Source organism: Nannospalax galili, unplaced genomic scaffold (assembly GCF_000622305.1).
Source record: "Nannospalax galili isolate Female #2095 unplaced genomic scaffold, S.galili_v1.0 scaffold100, whole genome shotgun sequence".
Taxonomy (NCBI): Eukaryota; Metazoa; Chordata; class Mammalia; order Rodentia; family Spalacidae; genus Nannospalax; species Nannospalax galili.
Genome location: NW_008352891.1, coordinates 8,271,763 through 8,289,204, shown reverse-complemented (window position 1 = coordinate 8,289,204; position 17,442 = coordinate 8,271,763). Strand labels below are relative to the sequence as shown.

General features: G+C 41.8%; 1 long non-coding RNA gene across 2 annotated transcripts in view; it reads left to right on the top strand.

Moving 5' to 3' along the window:
- Window positions 1–306: 306 nt before the first annotated feature.
- Window positions 307–17,442, top strand: part of LOC115067163 — a 73,620-nt gene continuing 56,484 nt past the window's right edge. For both annotated transcript variants that reach the window (XR_003846601.1, XR_003846600.1), the window contains exon 1: window positions 307–467. This is a non-coding gene — a long non-coding RNA (uncharacterized LOC115067163). The remainder of the gene's footprint in view (window positions 468–17,442) is intronic.

The window sequence follows — 17,442 nt, the reverse complement described above, 5'->3', positions numbered from 1 at the left end:
CCTCATCTTATGGAAGCTGTTACTCAGAATTTTATAAGATTTGACTTCTCCTCTGTTCTTGGGCATATGAGTTTTCCTACACAGATTTCAGGGCAAGGGGACAGGTAAGAGGAAGGGAGGGAGGGAAGAAAGGGGAGAGGAAGGAGGAGGTGGGACTGACGCTGTTCTAGATACTAGAACACAATTCCTTAGACTGTGTGATTACAAAGAACAAAAATTATTTCTTACTGTCTGGCAGTTGGGAAATCCAAGATCTAGATACCCACAGTGTCAGAGTCTGGTGAGGGTCTACTTCTCACTTCTCTGTGTCCTACAGTGAAGGGAATCAGAACTCTGATCACACACCCTGGAGGAGACAGAAAAGCAAAAGGTTCAAGCTCATTCCCTAGAGCCCTTTCAGAAGGCCCCGTCCTCAAGACCTCATCACCTCCTGATACCATCACCCTGAGCTTGGGAACTCAACACAGGTATTTGAGGGGAAACAAATGCTCAGAGCAGGGGAGGGGAGACAGAAAAGAAAGGGAAAGTGGCCAGGGGAAAGGAGGGAGGGAGAGAAAGGAAGAGGTGCCATGGGGTAACTAATTCAGAGCCCATTTATCTGTTGGTTTTTGTCTCCTGCCTGAAATACAGCAAAGCAAACAATACATGATTAATCCGTACAGTGTCTTGGGAATGAAGGCAAATCTGTCCAACATTCTCAGGCCTGTTAAAGCTGTTCTATAATTTTTTTTTTCTAAAACAGTCTCGTCTCTCAAGCTACTTTACCAATCAACTTCCCCCCAACGACCACAATGCCAGTCATGAAGGAGGACCAGGGAACCTGTCTCTCCAACATCTTAATAGGCAGAACACAGCAGGTCAGGCAGAACCAACCAGAGGTCAGGACAAGGCTGTGCCGGAGCTTTGGGAAGTGTGGCAGTCTTTCCTTGAGTTACGGGTGCCAGTTCCAAGGCATCCTGGCCTCTGAGACTTGTCTGTGTTTTTATAATGATGGTGTGAAGACCTCAGTAGGGAGAGGGTTAACATATTCCTCCTTTGGTGACTATTCTGCTCCCCATAGCCTCATCTCATATATTCGAACACTTGATTGTCAGCTGACCTTCTGAACTCTGTGAGACACCTAGAGGGTGCTCTTCTGAATTCTAGAATCATAAAGTAATATATCCATTTAGCCAATATACATTTCACAGTTAACATGTACAGAGCGATTCGCCATCTTGTTCCTCGTATCTCCCCTTCTGATTGTCTCAATCTGAAGAAATATTATCTCTAGGTATGCAGCTCCCCAGGCCAAGTCATCATGGCCACCTGTGGCTTTTTTCTTCATCCTTGTGTGGAATCTACCACTGATTTCTCTTTTATCTGAGACATATTTTATATTTAATTATGTGTATATTTGGAGGGTATGTGCACACAAGTGTTACAGGCTACTGGGCATGGATGATGGAAACTGAACTTGGGTTCTTTACAAGAGCAATATGCACTCTTAACCTCTCTCCAGCCCCCTCCACCACCGATTTCTATTTGATTGATTCTCTAAAAATCTCTCTCATAAACATTGCCAAACACCCTACACAAATCACCACCATCTTTGTCTATGACAGCTGCTTAGTCTGAGGTCTTGCTGAGTTCACTGTTGACCTCCTCCAATCAGTATTCACCCTAGAAACCAGATCAATTATGAATATAAATTAGGCTTTTTCTTATAATTAAAAATTAATGGTTGTGTGGTGTTCCAATGTTGTCAAAAGAGGCTGTACAACCTTCTTAACATAAAAGAAAATGGCCCATAGTTTAGGGAACTAGTTCACAAATATTTTTGGCTTGCCTACTTCTGAGTAAACAGGCTACTTTCTTTGAGATAATGAAAATATGGTACACTTAAAAAATGGAATATTATTCAATTGTTAAGCAAAACAAAATTATGAAATTCCCAGGTAAATGGATGGAACTGGTAACAATGATCCTCAGCAAGGTAACCCAGGTCGAGAAAGACAAACATCACATATTCTTTCTCATAAGTGGATGCTAGCTTTGAATGTGTGTGTGTGTGTGTGTGTGTGTGTGTGTGTGTGTGTGCGTGCTTCAATTGGAAAATCCATACAGGTTAGGAAACTAGTAAAGGAATGTAGGGAAGGGCTTCATAGGAAGGGAGACAAAATGCAGTGATGTAAAGGGGGTAAGGGAAATAATGGATAGAAAGGGTTAAATGGGGTGGAGAACTAATGGGAAGGCAGTGTAGAGGAGGGAGTATGGGAAGGAATAGCGAACACTAAAGCCTTTTGAAAAGTTTTATGGGAACCTAGTACTATAGAAACTTGTTAAAATATATACCTATACAACATAAAAATGTTTAAGTGGAGTTACCCTACAACAGGGGGACAATACCCTTACCAGATATCACAGGCTAGCAAATTCAAAGCTCAATGCCAAGAATGGACTCCCTTGTTGACTGGGAGGATACCTTCAAACAATACTGGCTATTGCCATTGCTCTTGGTTACCTAACAGAACTTGATGATAAGATCCTATTGTTGAAGATACTATACACATGAGTCATAGACAAAGATGGGGAAATCAAGCTTGTACTGACCTTGAAGCTTTATCACTACTGGCTAGCTTTAATAGTGCTGGGAGGTGCTATGCATGCTAAGGGAAGAGAAAAGTCATCATCAACGTGCAGCTGTGAACCTTGGACGCTGTAACAACTAGCTGGCAAGATGTGTCCATTGGTTTAATAGTGGTGCAAATATTTAGGGAGTAACGAACTACTTTTTGATTGCATTTAAGGCCTGCTTCACAAAATAGAATCCATATTTGGCACTGTTATCAGGGCCAAGAACCTTTGGCTAGACAGGTGATGGGTCGTAGGGGAGAACCTACTACTATTATCCTACTAAACAGACATAGTGTTAAACTGATTGCTATTGACTTACTGTTAGTCACACAGATCAGTGCATCTCTCAACTCTCACCACAGAAACTTCTTCTTATAGCAGATGGTGATTAGCACAGATACCCACAACTGGTCAATATGCAGAGAATTAGAGACTGTGGAGTGCTTGGCCCCAAATGGAACACTTAAATCACACCCTTTCATCTCAAGGCTCATGGATCATTGTGAAAGATGAGGCAGAAAGACTGTAAGACGAATACAAGATATCTGTTTTCTAGGCGCAACAGGGCAGTTGTACCTATGAGCTGACAGTGCTTGTGACAGCATGTACTGGACCTGTGCAAGCCCAAGTCAGACAAAAACCTATCATGAATGGGGGAAAGAAGCAAGAAACCCCAGCCTTAGCTGAGGAAATACTGGCAACTAATAGCTGCTGAGAGAGGAGTCAGTTTTCTTTAAGGGTGTTGATGCCTCATAGGTTTACCAGGCTCCAGTGAATGATCCCATACCCAAGAGTTTTGGGAAACACAAATTAGATGTGACATACCTGTTAAAAAACAATAATAGAGCACATGAATTCTAAAGTCTGGGAGAGGTAAGGTGGGAGTGGTAGATAGAGAAGGGGGGTTGAATACGACCAAAATTCAATATATGAAATTCTCAAAGAATCAGTAAAAATATGTTTTACAGGGGGAAAAATGAGCCATAATTTGGGATGGATAATCCCCAAATATTGCTTGGCTTGCTTACTTTGTATAAAGAGGCCACTTTTTTGAGACTGCATTTTCGAACTGCTTTGTTTGGGCACACTGCCTGATAGATCTGACTGCCTACTCTCTTATGCTGGCTTTACAGTTTCAAAGGGAACTGTGAATGCATGCCCTTCTGCCACCATGTAGCTCTGAACACAGGTCACACATTGGAGCTAAACCTCGCTGCCATCTGCTACCTCTGTGTGTCCATTTGCTATCTGGGGCTTCTTCATCTTGGGTCTATGGTTCCCTCCAAAGTGAAGGCTGCAGCTATCGCCTTTAATTATCTTTCACTCATTGTTGATCCAGCACCTACCGGGCAGTTGTATGGAGAGGAGATGCAAAGCAAAGTGAGGCTCAGTCACTGCCTCTGAGGAATTTGGAATCTGGTGGGGGAGAGGGAACACATAGGTGCCTTCTGCATGGTGCGTGCAAAGTTGAACTGGAGGTCACAGGAAGGAGTGCTACTTTTGAGGTTATTAGGAATGGAAGATGGGGGTACTATCAAATGATAGTCCTCCCAGACTCTAAATGTACCCATGGCTTAGCTCCATATATCCCTTAAGTTACTTTACAAATGTTTAGAAAACAGCAGGACAGGTCTCCTGCCTGAAGAGGATTGAACTCAGGTCAGGGTCTGCAGCAGGCACCTTTACTCCCTGAGCCATCTCACTAGCCACAGCCTGATTGAGATACTTCATCATAACAAAGTTTTATTTTCTTTTTTTAAACCCTCTTTTATCAGTATATCCTAATTACACACAGTAATGCATTTCATTATGACATTTTCATACCTGTATACAATTCATTTTGATCATATACACACTTTCACCCACATTACTCTCTCTTGTCCTTCCCACGCCTGCTGATCCCCTTCCTCTTCCCGCCAGTCCTCTTCTACTTTCACGTCTTTTTTTTTTGTCTGTGAACCAATGAGTTTAATGAGGATTACTTACACGAGCATGGGTGAGGGATTACCTGCAGGAGCATGTGCAATTTGCCAGTGGCTACACCACTTAAGAAAATGCCACTCTCTCCCCCAGCAACCGTTAACTACCTGTAGATCCTCAGGGAGGGGTGAGGTCTCCTGAGCCCCTGCCCACTAGCTACCAGTAACTATCTATACATTCTTAGGGAGGGCTACCTAACTTGTGTTGGAATTACTGTCTGATGAATCCAGTTTCCTTACTTTGTAGAGAACTCAAGTTGAAGAATTTGAATTCAGTCCAGAATGCCCAAATAATACCAGGAGTGCTTCACATCTTCCTACTTCCAAATTTCCTTTAAAAATACTGTGCAAGTGGAGTGACATGGTATATATGAAAGTGTAATATAAACTGTGAAGAACCAAATCAACTGTGTGAAGAGTCCGTGATTCAACAGGACCATAATGCCCAGAAACAATCCTTTAAAGTTGGAGGAACAGAAACAAACAGAAGGAAGCAGTCTCCACAGTGTCATGGGGACAAAGGCATTTTGGATCTTGTGTTGTTGACCCTATTTTGGGTTAATATTTTCCTCTTGTAAGACAAGGTTTATCTCATACCATGACAGTCCTGCCAGAGTTTCTAAAATAGGAAATAGGAATCTTTATTTGGAAGTAGAAAGGATTTGAACAAGAAAACCTCAGCTATGTGTCCTACCAACTCTAGCATGAACAACTGTAACACATTTAATGTAGAGTCTACATGTGTTCCTGAGAAACGGGGACATGACAGCAGCCAGGCCAAACTGAGGTCAAAAGAAATATACTCCTAGACAACACTGCTCCTGGGTGACCTCATTTAAACATATACATGTAGATATATAATATATAATATATATGCACTCTATATGTATGTTTTTTGGTAAATTTTTAATTGAATTTTTATGCATTTCAAACAGAACATCTTAATCATCTTTATACCCTCTTCCCCATTGGCTCTCTCCCTTCCCTTCCACACTGGAATTCATGCATTCTGTCATTTGTGTTAAGGTATATCGGGTTTTTGTCTGCTTGAGTTTGCATGGGTCTTGTGCATGCTGACGCCACTGCCGTAGGTTCATATGAGCAAGGTCCTAGGAACCTGAAGGACTCTGTTTCCATGTGGTCATGCACCTCCTCCTTGATTCTTACAATCTTTCCGCCCCCTCTTCTACAATGGCCCTGGGTCCTTGGACAGAACTCCTATACATGTGTATTTATACACACACACACACACACACACACACACACACACACACGTACATCTATCTATGTGTTGCATAGTATCTCAAGGCTTATGAGGTTGAGAACACTAGACTTTGACTTCACTTGAATTCTTTATAAAATTAAGAAGACTGAACTAGATAGCCAGTACACTATAGGATCAGGGGATGCAGATTCTGGGAGCTAAAACTTAAGTACTTTGATACACTTAAACACTGCTTCAGTAGTTGGAAAATATCTGTGTTGGTTACTATTCTGTTGCTGTGATAAAATATCTGACAAATGCAACTTGAGAAAGGAAGGGATAATTTGATCCTCCAGTTTGAGGGTGTACGAGTGACAGCAGGAACATGAGGCAGCTGGTCACATCCAGTCTTCAGTCAGTCAGCAGAGCATACCAGTAGGTACTAGGGCTCACCTCACTTTCTTTTTTTTATTCATGCAGAACACCAGCCTGTGGGATGGTTTCTACCCATATTCAGAGTGGGTTTTCCCTCCTAGGTTAAGGGGCTTTGGAAATGTTCTGGTAGAAATTCCCAGAAGTGGATCCCCCACAACTGGAGTTACAGATAGTTGCTAGCCACCATGTGAGTGCTGGGAATCAAACCCCAGTCCTCAGTAAGAGCAGTCAGTGCTCTTAACCCCTAAGCCATCTCTCCAGTCCCACTGCTTTCATTTTAATTCCAACCATAGCTACTTTGAAGGAACACTTAAAATATAAGTTAGGTAATGCCATAAAGCAATTGTGTTTGAAGTTATTAATATTTTTTCAAATGACAAACACAAAAATGGTAGAAAATGAGCCTTGGTAGGAAATTTTACAGAGTTTTAAAGCCATCTTAAAATATTATCTCATTCATTTGATTACAAGCTCCATGAGTGGTGCATTACATATTAGTTACGCCAACTTATAACCAGCTGCCACCTCAACGCCAGCAAACATTATCTTGAGGTACAGGAATCTTAGCAACACTGGAGAAGATATTTGATAGCTAGCCCTATGCTATTTAGAGGTTATGATCACTTCTAGGTGATTAATGCCTGGTAACATAGGATTCTAGTCTATATTCCATCATACACCAAGCCTTGTGGCACAATCAGGGTCAGCAGTTCCAGCACTACAATGATCCATCTAAGACACCTGCTTGCTTGAGTTGCTTCTAAATGTTCCCATTAGTTGTTTGAGCACTCTGTTTTGCACAAGTGACTAAGATATGTCCAGACTGAGAGGATTCAAATGCACTGGCCACATCAATTGAGGTATCAGAGGCCCTGGTTCCCTTCTAATTGACATGACACTTTTCTATACCAATTTACCCTGGGATCACATTTTCTCATCATATTCTTTCTTTCTTTCTTTCTTTCTTTCTTTCTTTCTTTCTTTCTCTCTCTCTCTCTCTCTCTCTCTCTCTCTCTCTCTCTCTCTCTCTCTCTCTCTCTCTGCTTTTTGAGACAAGGTCTCCCTGTAGCCCCAACTAACCTGGAAATTACTATGTAGACCAGGCTGGCCTCCATCTTGCAGAGATCTGCCTGTCGCTGCCTCTTGAGTGCTGGGATTAAAGGTATGAGCCATCATGACCATAATTATTTTCTTCATGAACCTAGGTTGGAAGTGCTGGGTTTCTGATCCAGTGCTTTCTTACAGTCTTTGTTTTCCACTTCATTTGCAGAGCAGTAACTTAAACTTGAGTTTCCAACTCTGTGCTGACGACAAAGCTCTGTCCTCTCCATCTTGAACCTTTGGGTATTCATGTCCATAGAACATGATTCCTTCTCTGCCTTCTCTGCCAAGTAAAAGGCTACAGCAAGAGAAAGATAAACAAGAAAGGACTAAAAGACCCTGGAGAGCTTACCTTTTGGAAATCTCATTTGGAGCTCAAGCTCTGCAGTCACCTGGGACCTCACACCCAGAATCTCCCCTGTCTAGGTTGCTTCCTCAGTTCTTCTGCTCTTCTCTCTAGAGTTTTCATCACTCAGTCTTGTGGTGGGATTTCCTGCTCTTCATGCTAGGAAGCCTCGGACTCCCTTTCTTAATGAACTACACTCTCTTCCCTGTCTAGCAATGTTCATGCATTCACGCAGTGTTAATGAGGAGGCAGGTGAGGGATAAATTTTAATAACTGGACAATAAGGAAAGAGGAAGCAAAGGGCTAATGACAGATCCCAGAGCAGTGCAGAGCAGGACCTCACCCACTCCTACAGCTGGACTAGTTGGATGCTCAGAAACAGAAGAGAGGAGGGGTAGAGCTCAGCAGCTCCAGAAGCCAAAACTGAGTGAATCAAGATCAAAGGGTATCAATGGGGGTGGGGGCACAGAAGCAAACTGGTCTTGATCTCTGAGTCCAATATTTCAACCAGAAGTGATGATTTTTGTATGCATACCCTTAATATTTGGTTATTTCTTTCAGCTGACTTCTAATGGCATTACTTAAGTTGATTTAGCATTAAGATTGATAGCTTTCCCACAACAGGTTCTCAATTCTTAGGGTGCAGAGACTTCTCCCAAGGGTTTGGTGGGGGCGCCAACTGTGGAGCCCAGTCTTAGGATGTTTGATGGTGGCTCGGAGTTAAATCAGTTAAGAACTGATTCCTGAAGAGCCTGAACTGATTCTGGGAGATGTAGATTTGTGAATCACAGCACGGTAATATAAAAATAGTTTTCTTGAAATATTAAGTAATCGCAAAATATTTAGCAGGAAAGAAATGTGTAATTCTACTAATACCTCAAAGTCAGATTCAGAGTTCCCAAAAATCTGTGCTTAAGCTCTAGGGACCTCATCTGGGGGAGAGCTGCCAAGACATAGTACCCAACTTTGAACTTACCAAATTATATTCCTCTTCTTATAAGGTCCTCCACCCCAGAATGACATGTGCAAGTTTCAGGCTGTACCATCTACTCACCTACCTTTGCTTTACAGCCAGACTTTTTTTATTTCTTGATTGTAGCTCTTCAGAGCCTCGGGTCTTTTTCAATAGCCCAGATCTTTGTCTGTCTGTCTTCAAAACGCAGCCTCTTGTCTTACTGTTTTCAGCCTCCTTTAGAAACTCCTTTCTTCTAGAGTCGCCCGGTTCCTGCTGTCCCACCCTTCTCCTACTCTTTTCCTATTTTTGCCTCTAGCCTTTGGTTTTGAACAGGTTGTCTCTTTCGAATGAGATTTTCCTCTTCGGCATCACATGGCAGTTCTTCAGCTCAGCTTCTGAAGGGCAGTAGTGCTGACAACTAAAGCAATGGTCCCTATGACAACTACCTTCTCGGAAACACACCCATGACATCTGTTGTAATTTACTTCCTGTTGCTGTAATAAATATCATGACTCCCAAAAAAAAGTAGAGAGGAAAGGGTTTATTAAATCTTACAACTCCCAGGTCACAATCCACAATCCCTGAGGTAAATCAGTGTAGAAACTCATGTTAGGAACCTGGAGGCAGGAACTGAAGCGGAGATCTTGAAGGAATGCTACTAACTGGCTTGCTTCCCCTGGCTTGCTCAGCTAGCTTCCGTGTACAGCTGAGGCCCACATGTCTAGGGATGTCAGCACTCACATGGGCTGGACCCTTCTACATCAATTAGCAATAAAAAATACCCCCACAGGAATGGTCACAGGCCAATAGAATGGAGGAAATTCCTCAACTAAAGCATCCTCTTTTCTAGATATCTCTAGTTTGTGTCAAGTTGACAAACACTAATCAGCACACAGTTATTTCAGAGTGACTGGTTTGGATGGCATTCCTGGATTTAGGTTGATGTATTAGGTGTCAGCAGAACACACCATGAAGGAAAGCAGAGCTCCAGGGGACTACCAAGTGCGTAACAGAGAGCCGAAACTGCCTTCTCAGACAGACTTAGAAACCATCCATCTTCTAAAGGAGACTCTTCTAGGCACTTTTGGAAGATCTGCATTGCTGTCTGATAGATTCTGAGGTACAGTGACAGGGTCAGTTAAAAGCCTGTAGTTACACAATGTGGGCATGAGGCCCCAAACTTGTTACATGGACTAGCACATACAAAGCTTCAAGACCGTTTCACATCGACAGTCAGGAAGCGGCCCTGGTGGGCACAAGTGTTATTAGTAGAACCATGTTAAGATGCTCTCCTACATCAAACATGCCAGGATTTCTGCGCATCCCCTCTTTGTTGGACTATTCATTTCTATTTGATTCCTAATTTCTGCATCTAAATACAAAGTGGTTGGGATCTGACATGAAACTTTGTTTTTGATCCACCACAAAGAAGTTTCCTAGCATCTGTTGAGCCCAGCTAGTAAGCACAATTTATAAAACAGTGAATGACTAACCCCTGTAACCATTTTAATGACCCTAAAATAAAGTGCTTAGAGCAACATCTGTCCCAGCAGCTGCGTTCTCTGCATGAGTGGGCAGAGCGACACATTGGGACAGATTCTGTTCTCCCTTTTGACAGAAACAATCGCAGCAGATCATTTTTATCGTAATCAATTTAGGTACAGTTTCTTGGAAACCATCTGCGTAGTGTTCATAGATTGTGCTTAAGAATTTAAATGTGTATATTTTTGGTCGCTTGATGGAGCATCTGCTAATGGCCACATAAGTTCCACTTTTTATGCAGAAAGCTGTTTCCTTGTAAAAGGATTAGTAGAATGACTACTTGATTTTATCCTTTTAACTACCCAATAAGCGTCTGCAGTTTGAATGACACCCACTACAGACTGTCAGTTGTGGAATTAATTGCTAAAAAAATAAGCTTAAAATGTTCAACTGAAGTTGAAGGGGTGAGACTAGCAAAGTTGCAGTGAAATACTTCATAGTGTTTCCATCTCTGGCCCATAGCTGTCGATTAATATGTTGACTGTGGACAATTGACATGAACAAGAAGGGTGGGCTTCCATAGCAATTAACTTTCTTCCATTTTTTTAACCAATTTTTGCTTGTGGCTTTATAACTATTAGTTAAGTGACTCTATAAAGAAATCAAATGGCAGAAGCAGCCAACATTTACTCTAGTTTGAGAATAATCTTAGAATCATATTAAAAGATAATTGCTCTTAAAATACTAAATAAAGAAAATGGAGTGGCTTGGTAGAGAAGGGGGAGTTGCCAAAAACATGCTGTTAGCTGTATTTGGGATGGAACACATTGTACAATGCCACTGAGCCTTGACAACATATTTTGAATAGAGATTCCTACTCAGGCTTAAAAATTGTGTGTGTGTGTGTGTGTGTGTGTGTGTGTGTGTGTGTGTGTACTTGTGTGCACAGAGAATGATGCTGAGTGTCTTCCTCAGTAACTCTCCACTTTATTTTCTTGAGACAGGGTCTCTCGCTGAACAAGGAGCGCACTGCTGATTTGGCTACACTGGCTGGCTGGCAAGTCTCAGAGATCCTCCTGTGTCTACCTCCCCAGTACTAGGGTTATAAGCATACACCACCATGCCTGGCTTGTTAGTGTGGTTCTAGGAGATTAAACTTGGGCACTCATGGAGGGCAAGCACTTTACTAACTAAGCTATCTCTATAGACCCAGAGAATTATTTTTGAATATCACAAATACAGCCCTGCCTGAACAGTCTAGGTAAATTGGAGGATTTGCATGGTTTAGGGGGAAATACTATTTTCCTCATCAGGCGTGTCTGATCTATTCTCACACAATTTGGAAAGCCACAAAACTAATTAGATAACTATCAGTTAACTAATTAAATAAGCAAATTAGGTAGAATTTAAACTTTTTTTGAGATTATGCAACTGTTAACATTGCATAAATCTGTTGTTTGTGGAATATTAAGTGGAAGTTTGGGCATGGTACAGGCTTTATATCCAATATCATAGGTACATACTAACGGCCTTTATGAACATTTGAAGGGTAGGGCTTATAAGACAGATGGGAAGAAGTTCTTCCCAGTAGATGACTTAGCTCCTCAGAGGAAAGAGCTTCCTAGAACTGGACTGACTGCCTGTGCTCTCCATGTACTGTTAAAAGTGGACTTCAGCCTGGCCCAGGCTCTAAGAAGTTAGTTCAGCAATGAACCTGACCGTATGGATCTATTTCCCATTCACTCCCCTGTGCTGAATTAGTTTTGCAAAAGGGAGTAAGCAGTGAATTGCTTTTAATAGTACACAGGTGACCCTAATCAATTACTATTTATTAGGTGAGTTGTATGGCATCTCATTGGTTAATTGAACTGCTAATAGAATGTGAAATTAGAACTGCTAATAAAAACCTTCCATTGCTGATTTCTATCCCTGAAGGTTGTAAATGGTATACTCTGCAAAGGTAGGAAAAGAGAGAAATGTGATAGTTACATAAGGTTGAGTTCATAATAAGCACATGGAAGTGACTGAGTTTTCCAATGAAATGTCTGTCTCTCAAGTACATTTGAGCAAGTAGATCAGCAGCAATAATTTATGGAAAGTTCTAAAAATGTCAGGAGGTCAGATATCTTGCATCATGTGCCGTTTCTGGCTCCCTGGTCTAAAGAAGACAACAATCAATCAGATAAATTATCTTCAAACTTAATGATATGGAAGAATTTGGTCCTGGGATTCTGATGTGCTGGAAAGCGTCCAGACTATTAGAAACGTCATTTCAATAATACCCTTTTATGCCATCTGTAAGAATCACACCAAACAGACTTAATGCAGATGAATATAACACAAAACAGAACTCATAGCCAAGGAAGGAAGCAGAGCGCACACACACACACACACACACACACACACACACACACACAGATACACCCCACACGTGCCTCAAGTCTTGTGGCAAAATGACAGGTAGATGCCACCAGAAGAGCCTAAGGCAAAAGAGAAACCTAGAGAAAAGGTTTCCTCCATTTCAAATCAACTTTCCTCTAGAAACAATTTCATGTTTCAAGCTTCTGATGAGTCTTTTGTCAGATTGTCTACTGGAGATTGGTCCTTGGACCTTGGAGAAATCACTTCTGTTTTTCACATAGATGGATATGAGTGTTTGTTTCTAAATGTGTGGTGGCAATATCTTGTCACAGTTTAATGTGGTGATTCTTTGGGGAAACATTTAAATAAATGGAAAGTTTAATGCATTTGAAAAAACATTAGCCCAAGCATTTTGCAGGCTGTGGCAGGTGGGTGACACTATAAACCCAATGTATATATATGCATAGATACTGACAACCCAGGGCAAAACAGGTTGAGTCCAAGAGAAATGCAAGTATACACTGTGGTGGCTCATGATAGACAGAATTTTCTCCAGTTGGAAGGGCAAAGAAATACTCATTACAGAGAAATGTGGGGAAACCCTCCCTTAGGGAAGCAACATTCTACCTGAGACATGCCAGATTGCCTTGGACTTGTAGGTGAAGGGGACCACAGTTGCCAAAGCTGAATGTTGCCAGTTCCCTTTACCTAACTTCCACAGTTCCACGTGCTGGCCATCTTGGCAATTCTTAATCTACCACAGCCCGACTGTGGGCTGAGTCAGACTCTCCGGAGGCTTATCTTTGCTTGGCCTAAGCATTATAAAGTAATTCTCAAAGGGTGGATCTAGAACAGGGTACTCAGCACCATCTGAGAATTGTTGGGAAATGCAAATCCTGAAATCTCCCCAAACGGGGCAGAAATGCCAGGGATGGAGGTCAGGAATCTTAAGGTTCACAGGCTCCCTAAACAGAGATAGGACTCTTAGGTATGGTACTTGCAAGCATCAAACACAGACACGAAACCCTCCTCCCACTGGCAGAACCAGCCCTTCCTTACTGTTCTTCTTATCAAGTCAGGACCAGGCAATTTAGTATTTGCCAGTCTTCCACAGACTCTGGTAGAATTCCCAGTGGGACTTTCAGTATCAAAAGACAGCAATTCAAGGAGCCTGAGTTATGACACCAGCAATACATCATTGTTCTGCTGAGATGGGGACAACCCCAGACTGCAGATACTAGAGTGTCAGGGAAGGTGAAAGCCACAGGGCAGGTGCCCAGGTGGATAGAGCACATTCATTTTAGAGTCTGTGGGACATGATACTTTTTGCAGGTTGACATCCTTATGGGCTGTAGTTGGGTGAGGGCAGTGGCTTTTTTAGCCTTGACAGAATAGAAAGATTATTTTGTGGCTACATATTAACCTAAAGCTATGGTATGTATGTATTTTTTTACTGTGTAATATTGAACAGTGAATAGAGTTTAACAGCCTAATGCGTCTCTCCCTTGTGTTGTTCTGACTCCCCCTCCTTAGGGTTGGCACCTACCTTTCCACGCATACAACTCATGCAACTTGTTGGCAGGATTAAGCCATCTCCAGTTAGAGTTAACAAATCCCAGTCTTCAACACGCCTTTTGTAAAGCACAAACCTTCCCCTCCTCAGAGTCCACACTGCCAGCTGAGGATGAAAGGTAGAGGAAGCTGTCCAAGGTCACTGACACGTGAGCTGCAATGACAAGGTCTGCAGTTGGATGAGCCTCTCCTTTCTTTACGGTGCCCCCCCCCGCCCCCAGCCTGTGCCAAGCAGGAGTAAGGAGCCCTATTGTCTCTAGAAGCAAGTCCGTGACATGAGGGCAGACCTGGAGCACCCCAGGCAGCAGTAGGGAGGAGACAGGGGACTACATGTGCACCCAAAGGCCGCAGCAGCTTCCTGCCTGCAGGGCCACATGAAGGCGCACTCCCAAGACTTGGCAGACCTGAGTTTTTATGTGAAAACTCTTCAGTTTTAAATATTGCCTCAAATGAAAAATGATAGCATAGGACATACAAATACGTTTATGGGTCTGGTGGGGGTCGTGGGCCACCAGTTTGAAAACTCCACCGTTTCAAGTCAAGTTGTGCTCCAAACTGGCTTTTCTCATTTTTTTCCTCAGTTCACTTGGTTTGAAGTCATTCCTTTTCCAGCCCTCCTGCCTACAGCAACATCTGCTCTTCTCTCTCTGACCTACTTTGGTTAGCACCATTCTTTTTTGCCTGGAATGTATAACATCACTCTGATATTCAGTCCAACTTACATCTCCTTTGAGGTCCAAGTCAAGTCACACTGCCACCATGAAGCCTTCCTTGGCAGCCTGAGCCACCGAGGCTGGCATCCTGAAGAACAAGCACTCTGGTACTCAGCTAGTACTCCAGGGCAGATGGCACGTGTGCTCAGCTCTGGCTGCAGAGTAGCCAAATGGAAAACTTTAAAAAGAACCACAGCTCAGGTCTCACCTCCAGCAATTCTGAGTTAATTAGTCTCAGGTGGAAAGTGGTATGGTTTTTGTCTTTGTTTTAATTTTTATTTCATATTCCCTAAATGATTCTAGCTTCAGAGTGTAGAAGAATATTGAGATGGTTAATTTACTCATGGGTATATTTAATTATTCAGTTAGACTGTAGTTATCTACAAAAAGACAAAGGACAGTAAGGGAGCTTCATGTTTATATTTTGCCCACCAAGAAACTGATAATATGTCTTCCATAAGTAGACATTCCGTAAAGCTCATATCCGTCAGAGTCTGTGTGAGTCATTGGTGTATGCACTGTAACTTTCTGTCCAGGCTTCTTGTTTTCACAACTTGGCAAGGTATCACTCGTACATGAAGTGGCCCAGCAGGAACCCGAGTCACATCTCAAGACCTGTTGCTTCATATTGTCTCTTAGGTTCCAGGTCGTTGCTGGCGACCTGAGTTACAGCATCCTTAAATGAGGAAAGTTCCCAGAGCTCTGTGAGGACCAGTAACTCTTGTCCTGTCTCAGAAGTCCTTAGAAAGTTGTCTCCCTTTCAGCCAGTAGTTTAGGTCATAGGAATCAATTCTAATAACAGACATGAAATACCCAATGAAATGTGGATGTATATAAACTTTGATTGTGGTATTACCAGCAGTAACAAAAATTCAAATAACCAAATATCCAGATTCGTGTGTTAAAATATGATGGGCATAATCATTAAAATGTTTTAAAAATACTCACTGGACCAGATGAAGATCAAATTTGTTGTATACTAATAAGCTCGTTCATTCATTCATTCAAATATTATATATATATATTTCTGAAGTCTGCTATATACAAAGTATCAAGATATTACATCCACATATGCTCATAAATTATGAAAGTTTGTTGTAAAGTATCTTAAATTAAAAAAATTATTTGTTGTTTATTTTTAAAAATTTTATGTGTATGACTGTTTTGCCTACCAGGATGGAAGTATACCACATGTATGCAATGCCCATGGAGGCCAGGAGAAGGAAAAAGACCCCTGGGAATGGAGTTATGGATGGTTGCTAGCTACGTATAAATGCTGAGAACCCAACTGGGGTCCTCTGGAAGAACAGCCAGCAACCTTAACCACTGAGCTATCTCTCCAGACCCCAGCATATTAAATTTGGGGAGAACATTTTGTGAGTAATTTAATAAAAGTCAATTTGATTTCTACAGATATTTTTCATTTACTTTCAAGTTTCCATAGTAGTTAACTTTTTAAAAAAATTTTCTCTTAGGCATATTTTCTGGTTAAGGTCTATGAGAAATAATTCAGTGCTCTTAACTGCTGAGCCACCTCTCCAGCCCCAAATTTTATATATCTATGTATCTATATCATATATCTGTCTGTACATCTATCCATCTAATCTTCTACTTAATGTGTTGTGTTGATAAATTGGATAGTTTAGAGATAGAAAAGGGCTAGAAACAAATATTACCCTTACTTTTCTATTTCGAACACATAGCCGAATGATGAAGCTGTTTTTTTGAGACAGGAAAGCCTAAGTCTAAGCAGGCCCAGGGTGGGCAGTGTGGGGTTAGGATTCAATTTTAGGCATTTAAAGTTTGTGATAGCTGTACAACACCTGAGCTAAAATCAAGGTGTTTATGATTATAACGTGGGAACTATCCTCTGAGTCACCAGTATAGATTTGAACTCAATCCAGAGGCTCAGTGAATCACACCTGCAGAGCCTGGAGCCAAAGTATAGACCAAGGACAAGGCTCTGGAGAAACTGTTCTGAATTGCTCTGATATTTAGTTTTTGGAAGACCGTGCGGAGAGGTACTATTTCACATATATATTATTCGGTTCAAATACATAGTCTTTAATTTGTTAAATATTACTTTGTGCATCTTTTTAAAAATATCTGTGTCTGGAGCTGGAGAGATGGCTCAGTGGTTAAGAGCAGTGGGTGCTCTTGCAGAGGTTTGATTCCCAGCACTGACATGGTGGTTAACAACCCTCTGTAACTCTAGTCAAGGACCTTCTTTTCTCCCTACAGATAAGAGTTACACAATTTGGGAGTCTCTTAGATAGACCCACTGAAGGGGTACCCCAGCTGCCTCACCCTGCATCCCTGTTCATCATGGAAGAAGCCAGAGCGATCTGCATCCTGATTCTCTATTGGCAATTTGGGTAACCTCTTCAGAGAATGGTGTGATAAGGATAGGAGGTAGAAATTGGCTAGGCAGTTAGGGTAAAAAGACTCCAAAGAAAAGTAGCCAGTATCTTGGCTAAAAATCAAAATGTCCTTGGTCTTCTTAGCAACGTGCTCTGTACAAAAGGCCAAATATGTCAAAAGAATTTGGGAGCTCTTATCCAATCTCTAAAAGATTTTAGGGTTATCTCTTCAGAGGGAGGGACTGTTGGAGTAGCAAAAACCCCCATGAAAGAAAGAAAGAAAGAAAGAAGGAAAGAAAGAAAGAAAGAAAGAGAAAG